Consider the following 20,274-nt stretch of genomic DNA (forward strand, 5'->3'; position numbering starts at 1 on the left):
ACGCACGCCTATATACTCGCCATAGTTATCTTGGCGTCACACGGAGACAGAGCTCAGCATTCTGGAGAAAGACTGAAATGCGTTTGGTAATAATAAGTGTCATGTCGCGCGCAAAGAAAAGCTCTATTTAGTGGGACTGATTGCGCTGTAAATTGGAGCCATGACTTCTTATCCTAACCAATGCATCTTTCTGAGGCACTGATAAGCTTGTTTGTACATAGCTACGTTGAAATGACGTTTTGGAAAGAAGGGTGAAGTGTCGAAGCAAGCGTCACATAGAATGAATAATTGATTGGTATGTGGGGTTTAACGTCCCGAAATCACCATATGATTATGAGAACGCCGTAGTGGCAGGCTCCGGATATTTCAACCACCTGGGGTTTTTTAACGTGCACCTAAGTCTGAGGACAAGGGCCTACAGCATTTTCGTCTCCATCTAAAATGCAGCCGCCGCAGCCGGGATGCGATCTCTGGGCCTGCGGGTCAGCAGCCGTGAACCTTAGCCACTAGACCACAGCGGCGAGGAAGCGTCACATAGAAGGTTAGGACAGTTCTTTTTTTTTATTTCGCCCCATCATAGAGGCAAAACGACTGTTATTACGGCTCAACAAAGGCGTCGTAGTTCATTGTTGTTGTTTTTTTGTGTATGTAATCGGCATTCGACCGCTGCGCCGTTAGTTCTTTGCTCGACAAGGCCCCGAATACGTCAAATTTATCAGCCGCTTCATAGCTCTGCGCATTAGGCAGCTACTCGCACGTCCACAACTATCACAAAGCATATACGGGTTGAATAAATCGAGATTCATCTCGACGAATAGCACGAAATATCCGAAATCCAGGATTATTTGCTCACATTAAAGCTAGATAGCGCCACTCACTTTGCTTTTTTATTTTTGTTACATCAGACGCAGCTAAGTGGCTTAGCGATGAGATTAAGTGTTTCATGCTAGTAACTGACCTCAATTTTTAATGTGGCTAGGTTCGGCGTGACGTTGAGCAGCACGTATACAACAAAGTCCACAAAGGCTATACCCTGCTTGGAAACGTGTGCAGTGATGTGTCGAGCCCAACAATTTATGAAAGCGGTCAGCGCAGCGGCATTTCCTTGTAAAGTTAAGCATAGAAACAGGTATGTGGCATGTTGCCGGGAAGTTGTCTATAGGACCCCCCTTTCCTGTTGTGCTTGTTATGTCGGAACGACCGGACGATTTACTGGGAGAACACGCTGACAATGTAACAAACGGTAAAAATGGTTTTCTTGCTCAGCACTGCGCTGAGTGCAACTGTGTGCCCCTTTTCAAGGACACAGTGACGCTGTATAAGCACAGAGATGAACGCACACAAGTCGTCGTCGAGGCCGCGCAAATGGCACGCGAACAGTGTCATGCGTTAGCAAGCTCTCCGGGTCTCTGCCCGAGAAGGAACTAAGGTTCCTCGAAGGTGGTGCGCGCAAGTAGTTATATTGCTTTTACTTTTGTGTTCTGTTTCCTTATAGATTTTCTTTGCCTTTTTGTGTGCTTTTGTTTTTTCTCTTACTCATGTATTGCTCTTTGTGCTACATGGTTTTTGTCACATGGTTTACTGTCTCCTCTGCATGTTTTCGCCCTCTGCGCAATAAACTCAGTTAGAAGTCAGCGCTCGTCTCCTTGTCTCTTTATCGTCGTTCTGTTCTCGCGCTATAACTATCGTCAGAGTCCCTTCTATAGTTAACTTTAGGGAACTCTACGGCACAAAGAGCTTGCAGTGCTTTCGATCCTGAAGGCAGTGAAAAACCACTTTATGTGCAGAAAGCCTTCAGATGGGGGCAGGCGAGGGTCAATACAACGCCTCCTTTATTTCAATGCCAGTGAAAACGCACGCTTCCCAACGGGAACCATCGGTCCGCCTTAATTCAGGGAGTGTTTGTGATGCGGCTCTATATGAGGGGTGGCGCTGCTCGCATCACACGTGCGTCAGAGCGCTTTCTCCCCGAAAATGCGCTAAATGTGTTACCAACACCAATATCATACGTCTGTCAGATTCTCTCCTTCCTGCTGCTTCTTTCTGGCTCAAGACAATGCCGCCGCCGCGTCACAGAGCAGCGCATGCAGAAACGTTACAGTGACGCTTCCCCATCGGTTGCCCGCATAGTGCCACCCACGGTGACACGCTATCTCTAAACACCGTATATTTCACTGAGCCAGCGTGACTGCCAATATTGACTTCCTTGAGAAAGACAGTAACGACGCCACGCTCATTCCTTCCTTTTTCCCTTCAAGAACCTCTACGTGCCTATATTGTGAACACGAGGAATGCAAGACGCCGCCCCACGGATCTGTACACAACTGAAAAAATATCCTCATATGATTTCCGTCATGAGGCACTGCATGAGGGGCTACTCTCCCCCATGACCACAAAGCACACCCGAAGGCTATAGGCGATGGGGAGAGCATGATAGGGCTAAAGGAGAGGGTGGTGAACAGTTGGATTGGGCGCATCTGGCTGGCATTGATAAAATGGAAGATGCATTGATTAATACATCGGCTGTGAAGAGAAATATTATGGATTTCGCCTTCCAGTCGTCAAAGGCAAATGCATAAGGGACCCTGTGAGGTGTTTAGTTTTTCACTTAAGGCTCTGTAGTGAATTGAAAGCTCTGAAAAGTTGTGAGAACTTTGTTTTTTATTGCATACAGTGTAGTTCCCATCTACAGAAACAAAGGTAACTAGGTTCGAGTAGGCGTGGTAAAATGTCTGATTTCTAGAGATGTGTAAAAATTCAGCTGGGTGTCGCTACGATAGCTCACGTTTTGTGCATTTTTGCGCTTATAGGTCCCCTCTTTAGAGAGAATGACCTTTTAATGTCCTAAAACAATTCAATAATTCAATTACAATATTTTCTTTCTTGTCCCTTTTAAAACATTTTTTCAGTATAATATTGGTTCTCTAAGGATCGGATTTCTCAAGATGTGATGCACTTGTTTACGACAAGGTCTTACGTCGCCATCAGCGCTGTGCATGTTTTTCCCCTCTGGCAGCCTTGCCTTGCTTATCCATGAGCATTGCGGATTTGATATCATTTGTTTGCGTATTGTAATCCAGCTTTACGTCCATCTTAAGTGTCGGCTTTCGAATCATAAGGAAACTTCCTGTTGGAGCTTTCATGGCGAGACTCTCGATTGTACTGTAACCCGCCGGCAAGGTCCTCTGACCTGTGATCTCACCGACAAATTTCCACGTGTGGCGTTCACTGCGGCTAAAGTTGACGAGATGTGCTTCCCTTTCAGGAAGTGCGTCGCAGGAAAGGGGGTGATCGAGCAGCACTGCTGTATCTTCTGCGCTGCGTGTCCTTCAGACGCATATCGCGGAAGCTGTCCACGCGCTGCTATCTTGAATGCTTCTGTCAGCGGTTTCTCTGATGGGTGCACAAGTACCTCGAAAAGTGGGGCGAAGGACTTCCACTTGTACAGTGCGGATATCATATCAGGCCTGGGGCACCAACCAAGGCATAGGCTCATGGAAATGACATCTGTAGAGAACTGATCAAATGGCGATCTCGTGTAATGGTGCGCTTTTCTGAAAACCGTGGAATGACTGCTTTGGTTTATTTATCAATTTATTTATTTATTCATTTATTGGTTGATCGATTAACCGCAACAAATTTTCGAAGATTATTCTGTTTTGTGACTCCCATGCCGTACAGGCCTGAAATCCATGTTGCAAATGTTGGCCCCAGTGGTGTCAACTCTTACGCGGCCTTAGAATGGTTACTTGAATGAATTCTGGCTCTCTGAATCACCAGTGAGTGAGAAAGTGATCTCTCTTCGTCTCGCTCGTGGCTCCAGACACGTTTGAAGTTTTGTTTATTACCTTTTCTTGGCCTATATTTTAATAGAGGTTTGGCTTGTTGGGAACGGATCGAAATCAGTATGGTTGAAAGATCGGCCTCACGTGGCACCTCAATGTTCACAACGAGCAGCAGAGGGCTTCTCACGTGCTTTGTTTTCTTATCGAACCAGATTTTCATAACTTCCTAAGTTTGTCCCAATAGAACCAGACCACTGCCATAAACTTTTTAAAAAAGTAGCCACTGACGTACTTCTGAACACGTTTAGTTCACTTCGTCGAAGGGAACCTTTATGTTAGTATATCGCAAGATTACTCAAATTTAACGTTTCTGTGAAGGAGTAACTTTCAAAAAAGATTTACCTCTAATACTAGAAGATTGTATGTACAATTCAGCAAGCAGAATCTCTTGCCGATTGCAAATCATCAGATGAGTTGCAACAGTGCAGTTTACGCTTCTTTGTACTTAGAAGCCATCAACACCGGCGCGTAATGGTGCAACATAGCTAGCCGTCTTAGCGCTTTTCCAGCCTTCATCATGCAGCTTGTGGGCACCCGATGAAGGCCGGTATGCATTGAGGCCACGGGATTACCAAAATTTATTATGAATAATCACGTAAGCTTCAATTTATGCGGTCATTTGGACCATTCCAGGGTTGCACTGCATCATTATTGCTTTCAGCTAGGTGTGTGCATCAATAGAAACTATTATTCTGTAGGTGCAATATTACAAGTACTATTTCTTCTGTAAAGCGTAGGAAGAAAAGACGAAACAACATTTTGTGCATTGTTGCATTTATAGCAAAAGGGCCCTAAACATTAGTGTATAGTTATGGTAAAAGTTTCGCCTACTTGCAACGGGTCAGCTGAACCATTATTCTAGCATATTAGGCTGTATGTGTGAAAAAAATACATGCTTAATCGCTGTCAACCGTAAGGGACCACGTGCCCCAGTGACTGGTGTACAAATGCCTGTGCTAGCTTTACAAGCGTGTTATATATTTGGTACGTTCTTAGGTCAGATGCTCCACTTCAGCTTTTAGCAATTTAAATTTTAATTTTTTTGTTGCCACTCCTATAGGTGGGCACTGAGCTAACACAGGGGAGAATGCATACAATCATTACCATAGACTCACTATAGAATATAAAAATGAACGCATGCCATATACATAGAAAAAATGCACAAATAACACTCAAGGTTACTACAAGACAATCGAGGTCACCAAAGTTGGCAATGGAATATCAAAATGAAGATAGTGGTCCAAAAAGGCTACATGTCAAGCGTGGAAAACACTGCATGTAATAGCAGATCCTAACTTACAATAACTTGATATGGGAGGAGGACAGAAACGGAAGGACAGGGAGGTTAGTGTTGTGACATCGGAGACATAGCAAATGTACTTTCATGGTTACGGGGAGAATGTGTAGGCTTCATTCCTATACGGAATGATTTGTGTGTTAGACGTTTACACGGTGGTGTCCGACACAAAATAGTTACTGTACCATTCAAAGGGTCGATCTTGATTCCAGAGAGGTGAGCGAATTTACACAAGAGTGGTCAGGTAATAGTGATGGTACTTAAAATATGAACAAGAACGTAAGTGTTGGACCGCAGCAGGCCAATGGCCAGGAATTCTCCGGGATTGGGTACTTGAAGAAGGTCTTGAAAAAAAAAAACATGTTTCTATTATTTTTCGTTAGTAAAAGGTCCCCTCCATCCAAAATTCAAAAAAAAGGGGAGGGGGGATCTCCTAACCCTCCTCTGCCCCTGGCTACAAGCCAGGACTACAGTGAGATTAGCGTCTTGAATTTGGCTGGTTGGTACATACTGACAAAGAACGAAGTAACAGTGCTGGAACAGTACGGAGACGAGAAGACACAAACACGGCACCGACTAACAACCATGTTTTGTTGCGTTCACACGTCAATATATACAAGATATAATTAGCGAAAATGTCAAGGAACAAGTTACCGCTGAAACATGCTGAATCACATTTTCGAGAGATACTGTATTTCATTGTTTCAAAGCGAAAGTGAAGCCACGCTGACACAATGCTTTCCGCTTTCCTGGATGCAAAAAGCCTCAAAAACTTCCTTTTGACGTTGTTCTGCGTAAGTGCCTAGAATGTCGCAATCTTTACAGTTCGGTTGATAATGACATTTTTGCCATGTTTTACCATCCAAGTTGGTAAAACTAGGCCTCGCGAAATCTTGTTTGTCGGCAGCGCTGTCACAATCTTGCCACCACAAAGTACATGAAAGTTCTGAGAGCCAACTGCAGAGGCTATCGAAAGCAAGTTTTCCTTTGACGTTGCTTTTTAATGCTGATGAGCAAGCTATATATATCTATTGCGGAACCGATCTTTAAAAACTGAGAGATTCTAGGCACTCACGCTGAACAACGCCAAAGCAAATTTTTTAGGCTTTTTGCATCTGGAAAATTGGAGGTCATTGTGTCAGCGTGGCTTCACTATCGCTTCAAAAAATGGAATAAAGTATTTCTCGAAAATCTGATTTGGCATGTATCCCGATAACTTGTTCTTGATTCTTTCACTGACTGTTTTTTTTTCTGTATATTGACGTGTACACAATAAAACAAGGTTGTTATTCAGCGCCGTGTTTGTGTCTTCTCGTCTTCGTCCTGTTCCAGCGCTGTTACTTCTCTTTTTTTTTCGCTACAGTGATATAATTTTAACATGAAAGTGTTTTATGCCGCAATCCACCACGGCTCCGCTGACGTACTTTCGTCACGAATATGATGTTGTAAAACATAAACTTGCATACTGCAACCGTCGCTTTCACAGAGCACCGCCTCCACGAACCGTGGTCTCTCCTACGCGCGCGTTTATCTGACTCGTAATTCGAGATAGGACGAAGGTCACTTCGCTCGCTGCCACGGCCGCGTTTACGAAAGGAGCGAGCTGCGGACACATGACGAAGTAAGAATTGTGACAGTTGTTCGTGATTGTCTAGTGTATTCTTGTGCGCTCGTTTCGTGCATCTTTCTGTTTCAACAACGCGCTCTGAGTGTCGAGCGGTGACAGTTGTCAGTCAGCGTTCGTCCCATGCATGCTTATTTTGTGCGTCTTTCTGCTTGAGGTGTGCGCTGCTATTGAGAGCTACTTGCCATTCTTCACGTGACTTTGCAATTTCTAGCTGTTGCGGAAACAGTGCACTATAAACTCTCAACTACCTCTGTGAACACAAGTTACAATTTTGTGTTATACCTATTCCTAGTTAGAGGGATCAGCCACGTTTTGCAACGAAATCTGTTATGAGATCAGAGCACGGGTCACGCGCGGAGCCGTATTGTCCCGCCGCCGCCGCTGTCCGTAACCAGAATCGCAAGAAATAAGAAAGAACTTAGTAAATAAAAAACATCAACCCTATTGAATATCCTGGGTTGGTGGATGTTGAAATTGTTGATGGATATGGTGTAAATAATAGTGGATATGGTGGAAGCTGTAGTGGTCATAATGTCTAATGACGGTGAGAATGGAAAAAAAAAGTGGCAGATGGTAGTGGTGGGGACAGTGAAAAATGCCGGCTGATAGTGGCGATGCAAAATGTGTTTGATAAATGGCTTGGTCGACAAGCTGGATGACAATGGCGTGATGGAAGCTTGGTGGATGACGGTGACATGATAAACAGGCAGATGGCAGTAGGTGAAATCACTTATTTGTAGTGTTTCACTCCGGAATGCGCAGATATGTATGTTTACGGTCGAAAAAAACAAAACGCTGGTCATTACGCATTCTAGCACGTTTTCTTTTTATTCCTTTGGTGTCAACAACACTTCAACTTTTTGTGGAGCATGGAATGCGGCCGTGAATGTTAACATTTCGTGCACGTACTTCGATCAGTTTGACATGCGCGATGTGTTGCTTTATTGTGACATTTAGAAGACGAGACGTGTCGCTGTGAACAGCTGCAGTAAATGTGTGACATCGCCGCACATTTGCCGAGAAATTAATGAGCTCCAGTTCGCTATGGCCCCTTTCAACAATATATTCGAGAATACTGTGGTCACTTGATGTTGCTACGCTATAGAAAGGCAACTCTGGCTATTCTCGCGCACTCAATTACTTGAGCCGTACTTTTACACTAACCAAGTGCGTGCGACGCTGAAATGCATAAACTTTTACATTTGACATGCGTCAAGACGAGCCCCGGCGTGTGTGACTTCCACCCTTCTCTTCTTCCTCCATGATTTCCACCAACGGTAAGGCGTACCGACTGAAGCCGTAGAAGGGTTATCGGTGCTTCTGGGTTTCAGAATGCATAATTTTGACGAGTATGAATGACAACACAGCAGAGCCATGTCATCTTTTCACCTAAATGAAGCATTTTTTTATCGTGGACGGTGTCCGCACGAGAAGCGATGAACATCGATGCGGTGCGGTGCCAGCACTTCTTGCAAACGCACGCCTCCGCTCACCGACAGCCACCGGTCGCACTCGCCGACACTTCTATGGCTCTTATGCGAGACAGACTTGTCAATTCATATGCTTACTGAACCAATACGATGGCATGATGTTTCCGGTGCACTGTATTCGTTTTCGCCATGTCGTTATATTGTTCTTGCTAACGATATAGCTGCAGCTGTGCGCTGGCATGACTGCTCTGTACGCTGTGCGAAGAACATCACAATGCTCAATCAATTGCGTGGTGTACCTGTCGAATGAACCTAATGGCGTCATAAATACTGAGCAGATGTCGCCCTTTGGGACGAGCGAGAAACGGATATTAAGCTCCACAGTAACCACCGCTAAACGGTACCTGCTTTTCAGTCCACCTATTTTTTTTTCTTGTGGTTGTGAATTGTAACAAAAACATAGCACTGCACTTATCGCAGTGCAAAGTGTTACAGGCAGCAGTTGTTTGTATTTATCAAATCTGCAAATAATAGTAGCAAGTGTAGATCCTGTCTATCTCGAGTACGCGACAAACAAAACTAAAGTTGAACGGTGAGTTCGTAAGCTGACTGCTCATCTTACAGTCAACTTAGCATGTGTCAGCATGGCGCAGTGGTTAATGCACTGTTATGCCAGCGAGTCCTCGTCAAACGTCCGTGCCTCTGAAAAAGGCAATCTGGGTCAAGGCCAGCCCGCAGTCCGCCTGACACGAACAACTCAACGGCGTAAACACGCGCGGCGCCTCTCTGGCCCACGTGCAGTGAGTCAGCTGCGCACGTGACAGCGAGCCGGCGTCCTCGTGTCCGGGGGTCTGACGTGGCCCAGCGGCGACCCCATTGGAGGAATCTGCCCTGACGACCAGCGGCGCTTCTGATTGGACATTTCGGTTGGACCCGGTGCAAATAAAAGAAACCCTGCGGCGCGTCGCGATCGGCGTTCCTATGAGAGAGGAGTCCCCATGTCGGAGAGCCGACTAGTGTGTGAGTCGGCGGTCTTAGGCGATAAGTTGACCTATGTATTAGAGAGGAGAGCTCGGCTCTTCGAGTCTCGGTCGGCCCCAGTGCCGAAATTGTAACGCCTCTGTATATATGCTGTACATAAACCTTGTTTAACTCACCGTCGTCTCGTCCGCTCGTCTTATCAGCTCTGCGCAGAAGCAGTCGCGAGCTGAGAAACATACGCTACCAAACGGCTGGTGACCTTCCCGGCGGAGTTGAAAGCAGTGGCGCCTTCGGGACCGTGTTGGCGTCCCCGTCTTTCGCAACAGTGGTGGCAGCGGTGGGATCGGTCCGTCTTTCGCAACAGTGGAGGTCAGGGGTGGGATTTCGGAGGTGGCTTTTCAACAGTGGGTGGCAGCTGCGGGATCGGCCGGCGTCAGCGACATCGATGCGGTGAGTGCCTGATGTTTTCCCCTCAGTTCACCAGACTGCTCTAGCTCAGGTTGTAGTAGTTTAGAGAAGGGCTGTGTGAAGCATTGAAGTGAGCTTTGATTGTTTCAAGCCAAGTCGAAGCGCTTTGAAACCAAAGTTAATGCGGAGGGGGTAAACACGGGAGTGCGAAAAATTGCTTGCGCGTCTTGCTAGTAGGCTTATAGTGGGTACGGTAAGTAGATTCTTAACAGGGGCAAACAGCAAGAGGCTAGTGTGAACGATAGAGAACCTTAGAGTGAAGGAACTCATCGAAATTTGTGAGGAACTCGGCATTACTTTGGGCCGTGCGAAACGAAAGCAAGCGATCCTTGAGATCATGAAGGATGAGGGAGTGTCGGCTGAGGAAGTCGATGAGGCCTGGGCGGATATCAAAGCACGCCGCGAGGAGGCCGAAATGCGAGAAGTTCGTGAACGTGAGGTAGCCGAGAGACAGGAGCGCCTCGAGTTGAAACGAATAGAATTGGTAATCCTACAGTGTTCACAGGCACCTAGCGTAGCTTCTCCAACAGTTCAGGTCAGCGGTTTTAGAATTCGGGACCAACTGCCACCGTTCGTAGTAGGCGAGGACATGGCGAAGTATCTCGTCAAGTTTGAACACGTCTGTGAGCGAAACGCTTTGGAGCGGCCTCTTTGGGCGCGGAACCTGCTAGCTCTTCTTCCCGGCGAAGTGTCCGACGCGATAACTTGCTTGTCGAGGGAAGCGTTTGAGAGCTATGACGAGGTTAAAGAAGTGCTCTTGAGACGTTATAAGTTGTCACCCGAGGCTTTCAGGCAAAGGTTCCGGTATGCTGAAAAGGGGAATGAGTCACACGTTGACTTCGCGTTTCGTCTTAAGGCCGATTTAATTGAATGGCTCAAGGGCGAAGGTGTGTATGACGACCGCGATAAAGTGGTGGAATGCGTTGCATTGGAGCAATTCTACCGCTGCAGCGAGGAGGATGTCAAACTTTGGCTGCAGAACAAACTTGGGGAAGTACGGTTAAACAAGGCAGCTGAGTTAGCTGAGGAGTATTATACTCGCCGAAAGTTGCATAGCAGGGCAGTGCGCGTTGAAAAGGATGAAAGAAAAGAGGGATTTTCAAAGAAACCTGATCAACGGAGACCCGATCCGCACCGTAATTTCAAGAAGGACCCGTCTCTTACGAAGGACAGTGTAGGGGAAGGGCAAACAGAAGCGGAGAAATCGAGTGAGGTTTCTACCACACAGGCATTTGAATCGGAAAACAAACGGAAGCCGCTAATCTGCTACAACTGCAAAAAGGAAGGGCACATCGCGAGAAACTGTCAGGAAAAGTTTGCTTTCGCAACGATCCGAGAATCAGAAAAAAACATTAGGTTGTTGGAGCCGTATCTCCAAGAAATTAGGGTGAATGAGAAAACGTGCCGAGCACTTAGAGACTCAGCGGCAACCATGGACGTTGTCCATCCTTCATTGGTGTCTCCGGATGACTTCACAGGAGAATGCGCGTGGATCAGGCAGGTCGCCGAGGAGCAGAGTGTTCGCTTACCAATCGCCACGGTTGTCATTAAAGGCCCGTTCGGTGAGCTTCGCACCGAAGCGGCTGTGTCTGCCGCGCTAAATGATCGTTTTCCTTATCTTTTCTCCAACAACTCAGAGCAGCTTCTCAAAGAGCAGGGCAAATCGTTCTTCCCCAACTTAGCGTGCATGGCTCTCACGCGATCGCAAGCGCGGAAGCTATCGCGGCAGCTTGATCTGGTTCAATGCGGTGAACTCTCAAGTGACCTTGTCGGCGGGTCGACGGAACCCCAGAAAGGAAAGTTTCCGCATGAGTCATGTGAGCAGTCACGCGAGCGGCCCGTCGCCGAAGCGACCGGCACGGTTTCCGTAGAAAGGGGAGACGACATGGCGCCATTGAGTCAGAGCGAGAGGGTTGCAACGCTCTCGCCTGTAGCGGAAAGTTGGAGCGAGCTGCCGAGAGTTGATCGAGAGACGCTCATTCGAGAGCAGCGTGAGGACCTCTCGACTGAAGCGCTAGTGGATAGCCACAAAAACGCGGCACAAGTGCTGTCGAAGGAGCACTACGAGAAATCTGTGAAGAAGCGCGCTTTTGAAGTTGATAGTCAGGTAATGCTGCTGCAGCCGTCCAAAAGGAACAAGCTTGAGGTTCATTGGGAAGGGCCCGCCAAAGTATTATCGAAGCCTTGCGATACAAATTATGAAGTGAAATTAGGAAGGCGGCCGGACAAAATTTACAACTTGATGAAACCATACGTTCAACATCAAGCGGTCGTAAATCTGTTGTTGAGTGCTTCAGAGGAAGAGGAAGCAGAAATTTTGAGTTCTAGTGAGGTAATTGAAGGGGGATCGAAAGTAATCCGGGAGCAGATAAACCTAGAGCCTAGCTTAAGTGAAGTCCAGGAGGAGGACCTGAAAAGGATTGTTTCCGAGTTTGGATACGTGTTCTCGGACCGTCCCGGAGACACGACGGTGATCGAACACGAAATAGAGCTAACTTGTGAGGAACCAATCCCTAGCAAGCCGTATCGTTGTTCTCCTGTGGAACGTCGCAAGTGTGAGCCGCTCTTGGTGCCGCATAGGTATCGTCGCCTAAAAGTGGCCGGTTACTGAGGTGGAGCATGTTGCTCCACAGCGCAACTTTGACGTTCGCTATATAAAAAAGGGGGGGAAAGCTAAACGCTAATGCAGGTGCATTGAGCAGTGCGTTCTAGCTAGTACCTTCTCAACCTTTCGGTTTCTGGCTGGCGATTCGGGGCAAAATTTTGACCCCATCACGACCTGGGCTGAGCGCTCTCGTTTAGAGTGATCTCAAGGGGCCAACTTTGTGGTATTCTAATTCGTTACGTTGTTGTACGTGGGAAAAAAATTGAGTTGTCATTTTAAGAGTCTTGTGTCCCACATGTGCCTCTTGATGTAGAGGGAACAAAATTCCGATAGACACGTAGATAGGTATATGTTGTACTATACTTTGTCTGGTGTTCTGTCGGGTGACCGAAGGCACTTGCGTGTGTCGTGTGTTGTCTGTTGTCGATCCGTTCTTGGCAAGTTGCAGAACCATCGACAAGTGCTGAAACCGAAGATGGTCAGAAGAGACGAGTGAAGCTGGTCGACAAGTTGTGGCGACAAGCCAGTGGAGCTGGGATCCGTCGTCGAAAATGGGATGTGTTTCCGGAACAGTCTGGAGCTGTATTCTCCCCATGGCCCTGGAGGCGAACCTGGAGGGACCTGGCGAACGAGCGCACCTGACATCCGAGCCCCGTGGAAGCAGCTCGTCTTTCCGGTGCATTGTCTGGCGGCGGGGGTGCTGTTATGCCAGCGAGTCCTCGTCGAACGTCCGTGCCTCTGAAAAAGGCAATCTGGGTCAAGGCCAGCCCGCAGTCCGCCTGACACGAACAACTCAACGGCGTAAACACGCGCGGCGCCTCTCTGGCCCACGTGCAGTGAGTCAGCTGCGCACGTGACAGCGAGCCGGCGTCCTCGTGTCTGGGGGTCTGACGTGGCCCAGCGGCGACCCCATTGGAGGAATCTGCCCTGACGACCAGCGGCGCTTCTGATTGGACATTTTGGTTGGACCCGGTGCAAATAAAAGAAGCCCTGCAGCGCGTCGCGATCGGCGTTCCTATAAGAGAGGAGTCCCCATGTCGGAGAGCCGACATGTGTGTGAGTCGGCGGTCTTAGGCGATAAGTTGACCTATGTATTAGAGAGGAGAGCTCGGCTCTTCGAGTCTCGGTCGGCCCCAGTGCCGAAATTGTAACGCCTCTGTATATATGCTGTACATAAACCTTGTTTAACTCACCGTCGTCTCGTCCGCTCGTCTTATCAGCTCTGCGAAGAAGCAGTCGCGAGCTGAGAAACATACGCTACCAAACGGCTGGTGACCTTCCCGGCGGAGTTGAAAGCAGTGGCGCCTTCGGGACCGTGTTGGCGTCCCCGTCTTTCGCAACAGTGGTGGCAGCGGTGGGATCGGTCCATCTTTCGCAACAGTGGAGGTCAGCGGTGGGATTTCGGAGGTGGCTTCGCAACAGCACTCAGTTAGGAATTCAGGTTGCATATTCAAATTTTTGTGCTGGCATTTTTATGGGTGCTTTTTTATCGCTTTCTGTACAATTATTTTTTATTTTAGTGGCAGCTCCTAACGGTGGTTCTGACGTCGTTTCGCCCTCCAGCATTGCCGGCACTCCAGCATTCGCCATATACGCTGCCATACACCATGTGCCACCAATATTTCCAGCGTAACCATCCTCTGCGCTGACCCCCTGTTTTGGCAAAAAAATGAAGTTTTGATCATTATCATCGTTATCCAGCACCATAATTGGTCAAAAAAGGTGGATAGCGGAATTCACCATTTTTATGGTGGACCATTTTTATGGTGGACGCTTTTTCTTAGGAATGGACACAATGAGAATCGAACCCGGGTCAGCTGCGTGCCAGCCCCATATTCCACCACTGAGCCACGCCGTTGCTTGAAACTCGTTTCTAAACTGGCCTTAGGCAGGCTTGATGTCGGGAAAGGAATCGTGGTAATATGAGTAATAAATCGTTTTAAAACGTCAAAGGACCAACCAGCTGGAGTCACACAAAGCGAATTGCGTAACAAGTGGGTCATCCAATGCTCAAACCTATTAAATAACTTGTTTTTAATCATCTAATAACTGTGGCACATACCCACTTCAGGCGTCATTCTTTATTTTCGTCAATTACTGCAGAAAAAAATTGCACTAATTCCTAGCAAGTGTGTAGCGGATACCACGCTTTTCCGAAGAATAACGAAGGATCGCATAGTGAATGTTGGCCTACTACACAAAAACTATGATTATTTATGGCATAGTGGATACCCAGCAAGTGTGCTTGTAGCAGTTACCCCAAGAGTGTTTAGAAATGTTGTTGTTGTTGTTGTTGTTGTTGGTTCTGAAAGTCCACTCTTTTAGCTTTTGCTGTGACTGTGCTGAGTGTCCCGCTCAGGCCAGACTTTTTTTCCGGCAAATTTTGGACTGATAATGGCATACTATTTCCCCACTATTAAGCCAAATTGATTGAATATATGCTAAACAATTAGTCTCAATTGAAGTACCGCATGCCTGAGGAATGGCACGGCCTTGTTAGCTACGGTACATACGTTTCTTGTATGTGATTGACAATAGCGGTTCTCAGACTGTCATGGAACAGTCGGTAGTTTGGCGCCCAACCGCGGTGGTCTAGTCGCAAAGGTACTTTGCTGCTGACCCGCAGGTCGGGGGATCTAATCCCGGCTGCGGCGGCTGTAATTTTGATGCAGGCGAAAATTTTGTATGCCCATGTGCTCCGGTTTGGGTGCACGTTTAGGAACCCCAGGGGGTCAAAATTTTTGCAGCCCTCCACTACGGGGTCTCTCGGAATGATATGGTGGTTTTAAGACGTTAAACCTCCTATATCAATCATTTGACAGTTCGGTGCTTCACTTCTCTTCTGTCCCTCCTTATTCACGAAATGTATTTTTCGCCCCAGTCAAATGTACCTAAGCAACGGCTGATAAATTGCTAAGTTTTCCTTTTGCTCTGCTTTGCATCCCCCGGCTTGGCAGCCCAGGGCTGTTGCTTCGCACGTCTTGTATACAATTTTCCATCAGAAACGATCGCTGATGATTGATATGTGGGGTTTAGCGTCCCAAAACCACTATGTGATTTTGAGAGACGCCGTAGTGGAGGGCTCCAGAAATTTAGACCACCTGGGGTTCTTTAACGTGTACCCAAATCGGAACACACGGGCCTACAACATTTCCACCTCCATCGGAAATGCAGCAGCCGCTGCCGGGATTCGAACCCGTGCCCTGCGGGTCAGCGACCGAGTACCTTAGCCACTAGACCACCGCGGCTGGGCCAGAAACGATGGCGCGATAACACATAACACAGGACAAGAATCAGACAGAACATGCGCTCACTTTCAACACAGGTTTTGTTGAATTTCCCGAGCATATATATACACTGCTCAGCAAATGCAGCAAAACCTGTGCTGAAAATGAGTGCATGTTCTGTCTGATTCTTGTCTCATTTTATCCGTTATGAAGTCATCGTTTCCGACTCCAAATAAACTACCAACACGCGCGAGCGTCATTCCTTTTGAATTGTATCAGATGGAGCGACGGAATACGGCGTGCTTCCAAGTCGCCGCGTTCTGGTTTATGTCATCTCAGCTAACCAAGAAGCAAGAAGAGAGATTTGCGAGGGCGACTTCATCGGCAAATCGAAGTACATGAACCGACTGTGGCAAATAAAATCAGTGAAGCCCACAGAATGATTAGATACTAAAGGCTTTCTTACTATAAGATAAGGATTGTGGTTGCGAGACGGAAAAAGAGTAGATGGCAATATTTTCCTTTTATGAGTCTTCCTTGAGCTGTTCTCACCACAATCTAGGAAGGAAACAACAAAAGGGAAAGGGCAGGGAAGTTAACCAGAAAGACACCGGGTTGGCTACCCTACACTGAGTGATTAGGGAAGGGGACAATGAAGATGAGAAAGAGGGAAAAGAAGGAAAAGTAAAAAGGAGAGACTTACAGTAATTTCACTGCAGCGTGTGGAACTCCACCGCATGTCAGATGCGTTCACACAAACCCGTCTTTCTCAAGAAACACAATAGGAATTTCACTGTCTTGTGGGCTGTCGAGGGATGTGGACGTTGCTGTAATAGCAACTGCATAGAAAAAGGCCAATGATCCAGTCAGCGCAATGCATTGGCAAGTACTTGTCTCTGAGGCAAATCGAGGACAGTGGCACAGCAGGTGTTCGATATTTTCATCGGTGCCGCAAACATCGCATGCCGCATGCACTGTCAGCCATTCCGAATAACGTTGTATAAGCTTTCGTTAAAGTAACTCCCAGCCAAAGGCGATAGGGAAGCGAAGCTTCACGTCGATGTAGGCCGGATGGAGGCCGAAGTTGTAGTGAAGGGTCAAGCCCGTGTAGTCTTGTGCGTCGTATGCTTAGTGTGTTCCGCTCAGTCGGTGCGAGACTGCAGGCCAGTTGAAGAGTCTGCCTCGCCGCGTCCGCTCTTGAAAGCGGAATCAGAACGCTGTTTGCTTCTTCATGTGACGTGCCAGCAGCATGATCCGCAAAGTCATTTCCACTTATACCACAATGCCTAGGTAACCATTAAAAGACGATGTCGTGGCCTTTTTGTACTAAGAGGTGGTGAAGTTTCACGGTTTGGTAGGTGAACTGGTCGTGGCCTCCGCGTCGGAGAGCTAACCTCAGGCCCTGTAACGCTGGTTTAGAGTCAGAAAACACGGATCATTTACTTGGTCGTTCTTCAGAATTGATGAGTTCCAGTGCGCTACGCAAAGCCTCGAGTTGTGCCGTCGGGAACGTCGTCACATGTGAAGTCTTAAAACGCCGAGTTACCCCTTGTGATAGTATAACCACTGCTCCACCTGAACTATTTTCCGCATTTCTCCGCATTTCTGGAATCATTAAGTTATCTCGCGGCCGGCTCAAGCTCCAAGGAGGAAGCAGTGGCTTTGATGTAGGTGCGTACGCCTAACTAAACGATGAGCAATGCTTTCAGACTGTGGCACCTTATGTCGTGCGGGGCCTTTCAGCAGCGAGGCTCACCAGGTGGTGGGAAGGGGTCCTGGCATAATGTCTCAGGTGCATGCGCATTGTCTCGGTAATAATATGGGTCCTGACTGAGTGATCTTGAGCGATGTCACAGAACGAGCGCTCAAAAAGGGCGCACCGCCAAATTCTCGCGCCGAAACGCCGGAGTGGCGCCGCGAGGACAACGATAAAGAAAAAAAAAGAAAACAAAGAGCTAAAGACTCCCCGGGCGCGCGACCTTCCCCTCTCGGAAGCGTAGGCTCGCCGACGAACCTCCTCATCCCACTACGGCAGCCGAGCAAGCACTGGAATTTTCTAGATGGAAAGGGGCGTGGTTTATGCCGGGTCGAGTCATCTGTCGCGGACAGCATTCAAACCGTCTCGTCCCCTCCCCAGCCTTCGCTGCGTATCGCGCCGACGAAATGACGAGAACTTTCTGGAATGTCGCGCGGAAGGTATTTAACCGAGCAGCCGAGATGAGAGATCAGGAGAAGACGGAAGTTAGCGCCAGAGCGCGTAGGGATTCCGCCGTGTAGTCGGCAATGGTTTTGTCCGTAGGGACAAAGCAGGAGAAGACGTGAGGTTTCCTGGAAGAGAAACTTCGAAGGAGAAGACGGAAGTTAGCGCCAGAGCGCGTAGGGATTCCACCGTGTAGTCGGCGAAGGTTTTGTCCGTAGAGACAAAGCAGGAGAAGATGATTTCCACCTGAAGGGTGACGACTCGAGCTACAGGGAAGAGTGTGTGTTTACCGCTATCGAGCGAAGACGCGTGGCAACGGCTGCGTGTGGGAAGCCGACGTGTTTCCGGCGAAGAAGTTTGAAGCTTGGAGAGTGGCCTATTGAAGACGTGAGGTTTCCTGGAAGAGAAACTTCGGCGAGGTTTCCTGGAAGAGAAACTTCGGGGCCAGCGGAACGACAACAACGCTGGGCTTTGAGTGAGTGGTTCTCTGAAGAGTATCATCCAGACTTTTGTTCCAAGAACTTTGGACTGAATAGGTTTTTTATCTCTTTAGTCTTTAAGTGTCTTGGTTGTTCAATGCATGCGACTGCATTGTGGTGCGTATTGTTGTCTGTGTCCATTGTTTCGAGTGTGGCTCATTGTACTGTGTAGTACGTTGTTTGATTGGTGACATATTGTATGCAACTATTGTGGAGTGTGCATTCTTGTGTACTGTTTTCGATCTGCCATTATTGAGAATATAATTTTGTTTGTTTATCAACTCTCGGCTCTGACTTGTTCTTTGGGCCACAGCCGGCGTCCGCTGGCGCGCCAAAAAGGACCACTTCTAAATTGTCCCCGCTTTCGTGGTGCGGTTCGGGGGGCTGATACTTCGGCCCTTGGAATTAGCCCGGTGATCGCCTCCCTAATTAACGGGACCTGTGTGACAAGCGATGGCAATGGTTTCAGCCGCTAAAGCACCGCGGGGTAATCCTAGGCATATCTTAAGTGCTTGGGCTCGAATGCTCTGAATTGTGCGCAGGTTGGTCTTTCCGGTGTTAGATATCGAAGGTAAGCTGTACCGCAAGAATCCGATAAACAGCACTCTCTACAATTGTAGCATAGATGGTATGGGCCTTCACCATTTCTTTCCTGCAAAGAATTTGAATATTTAACATGTTGCAATCAGCCGCTTCTTCACATAGCTCACGTGTGGAGTCCACAACATGTTTCTGTCTATTATGACTCCCAAGAACCTATGGCTTCTGCTGAACGATATGTATTCTTCATTAATCGATATGCTGTAAGCAGACATTGGTTTCCGCGGGAACGCTACGACTGCACATTTTCCGCAGGACACCTCGAGGCCTTGTTTACGAAGGTAGCGTGACGTCGTTGTAGCAGCCTTCTGAAGGCGGGCGCGAAGCTGAGGCCTTGTCACACCTGATTTCCAAATGCAGATGTCATCAGCGTAGACAGAAAGTTCTATAGTGCTAGGTAGCTGCTCGACTAGACCATTGCGAGTTAGATTGAAAAGTGTAGGGCTTAACACTTCTCCCTGAGGAACTCCTGGGCCATTCACTGTCATCACGTAAAATGATCCCAGCTGTAAGTAGCTGCACACGCACATATATAACTTGCCACCAAGACCCACTGTTTCCAAAGCACTAAGGATGGCTTTTTGGGTGACATTGTAGTAAGCCCACTTAAGGTCTAGAAACCGGGTGGCGCGCATTCTCTTTCTGGTGTTGAACATATCAAAAACGTTGTCGATTGACGAATGGCCGCGCCTGAACCCGGTCATTGGTACTGGATAGATATCGTGGTGCTCTAAATACCACTCCATTTGTGTTAGAATCATTCGTTTCATTGTTTTTTCCCACACAACTGGCAAGTGCGATAGGACGGTATGAGGCAATATCCAAAGAAGATTTACCAGCCTTTAGAAGTGGAATGAGGCGACTTCACTTCCATGCTTGGGGAGCCGTACAAGTCTGCCAGAAGTCGTTGCATATGCGTAAGAGTGCCTTCCGAGCTTCGTTTCCAACATCACAAAGTGCACGATAGGAAATTCCGTCAGGTCCGGGTGCTGAATAACGTCTGCACAGTGCCAGTGCCGCCTCTAGCTCATCCATAGAAAACTGGCATTCCATACGGGGATCACGTGGGGGCGGTGGGTTGTCGAATGTTCCCATTCTTGGTACTGTGAAATTGGAATCACCGGCCATTCTTCTGAAGAAAAATTCTACGACGTCAATCTCTTTGCATTGTAGGTGAAATGCCAGAGATGTAACGAGGTGTCGCTGACCAAAGTTGTGCTAAAAACCCGAACACTTCGCCATATCAGTGATAGGAGCTTTCCCGGATCCAACTACTCGCAGAAGGATGTCACCACAATAAAATTGAGTAATAATGCTTAAGGATTTTCAGGTTTTCCGCATAATCGGCAACCTCGATTACACAGTGTCCGCCACCCCATTTTGTTTTGTCTTTTTGCGAGTGTCTATGTACCCTTTTGACGGAAGGAGCACTGTGATTTATGACCTTACCAAACACGTCAGCATTCACATTGAATTTCTTTTGTTTCAAACTCTGCATACTTTATCCCCTGTCAG

At 47.7% G+C, this 20,274-nt stretch overlaps 1 protein-coding gene across 3 annotated transcripts in view; it reads left to right on the plus strand.

Moving 5' to 3' along the window:
- The window catches only part of LOC119161130 (pappalysin-1), an 88,900-nt gene that overhangs the window by 18,023 nt on the left and 50,603 nt on the right, over positions 1 to 20,274 (plus strand). The window contains exon 2 of one of the 3 annotated variants that reach the window (XM_075879865.1): positions 448 to 541. The exons of the other annotated variants lie outside the window; for them this stretch is intronic. The gene's annotated coding sequence lies outside the window, so the exon portion shown is untranslated. The remainder of the gene's footprint in view (positions 1 to 447; positions 542 to 20,274) is intronic. 3 annotated transcript variants of the gene reach the window in all.

Source organism: Rhipicephalus microplus, chromosome X, assembly GCF_043290135.1.
Source record: "Rhipicephalus microplus isolate Deutch F79 chromosome X, USDA_Rmic, whole genome shotgun sequence".
Lineage (NCBI taxonomy): Eukaryota > Metazoa > Arthropoda > Arachnida > Ixodida > Ixodidae > Rhipicephalus > Rhipicephalus microplus.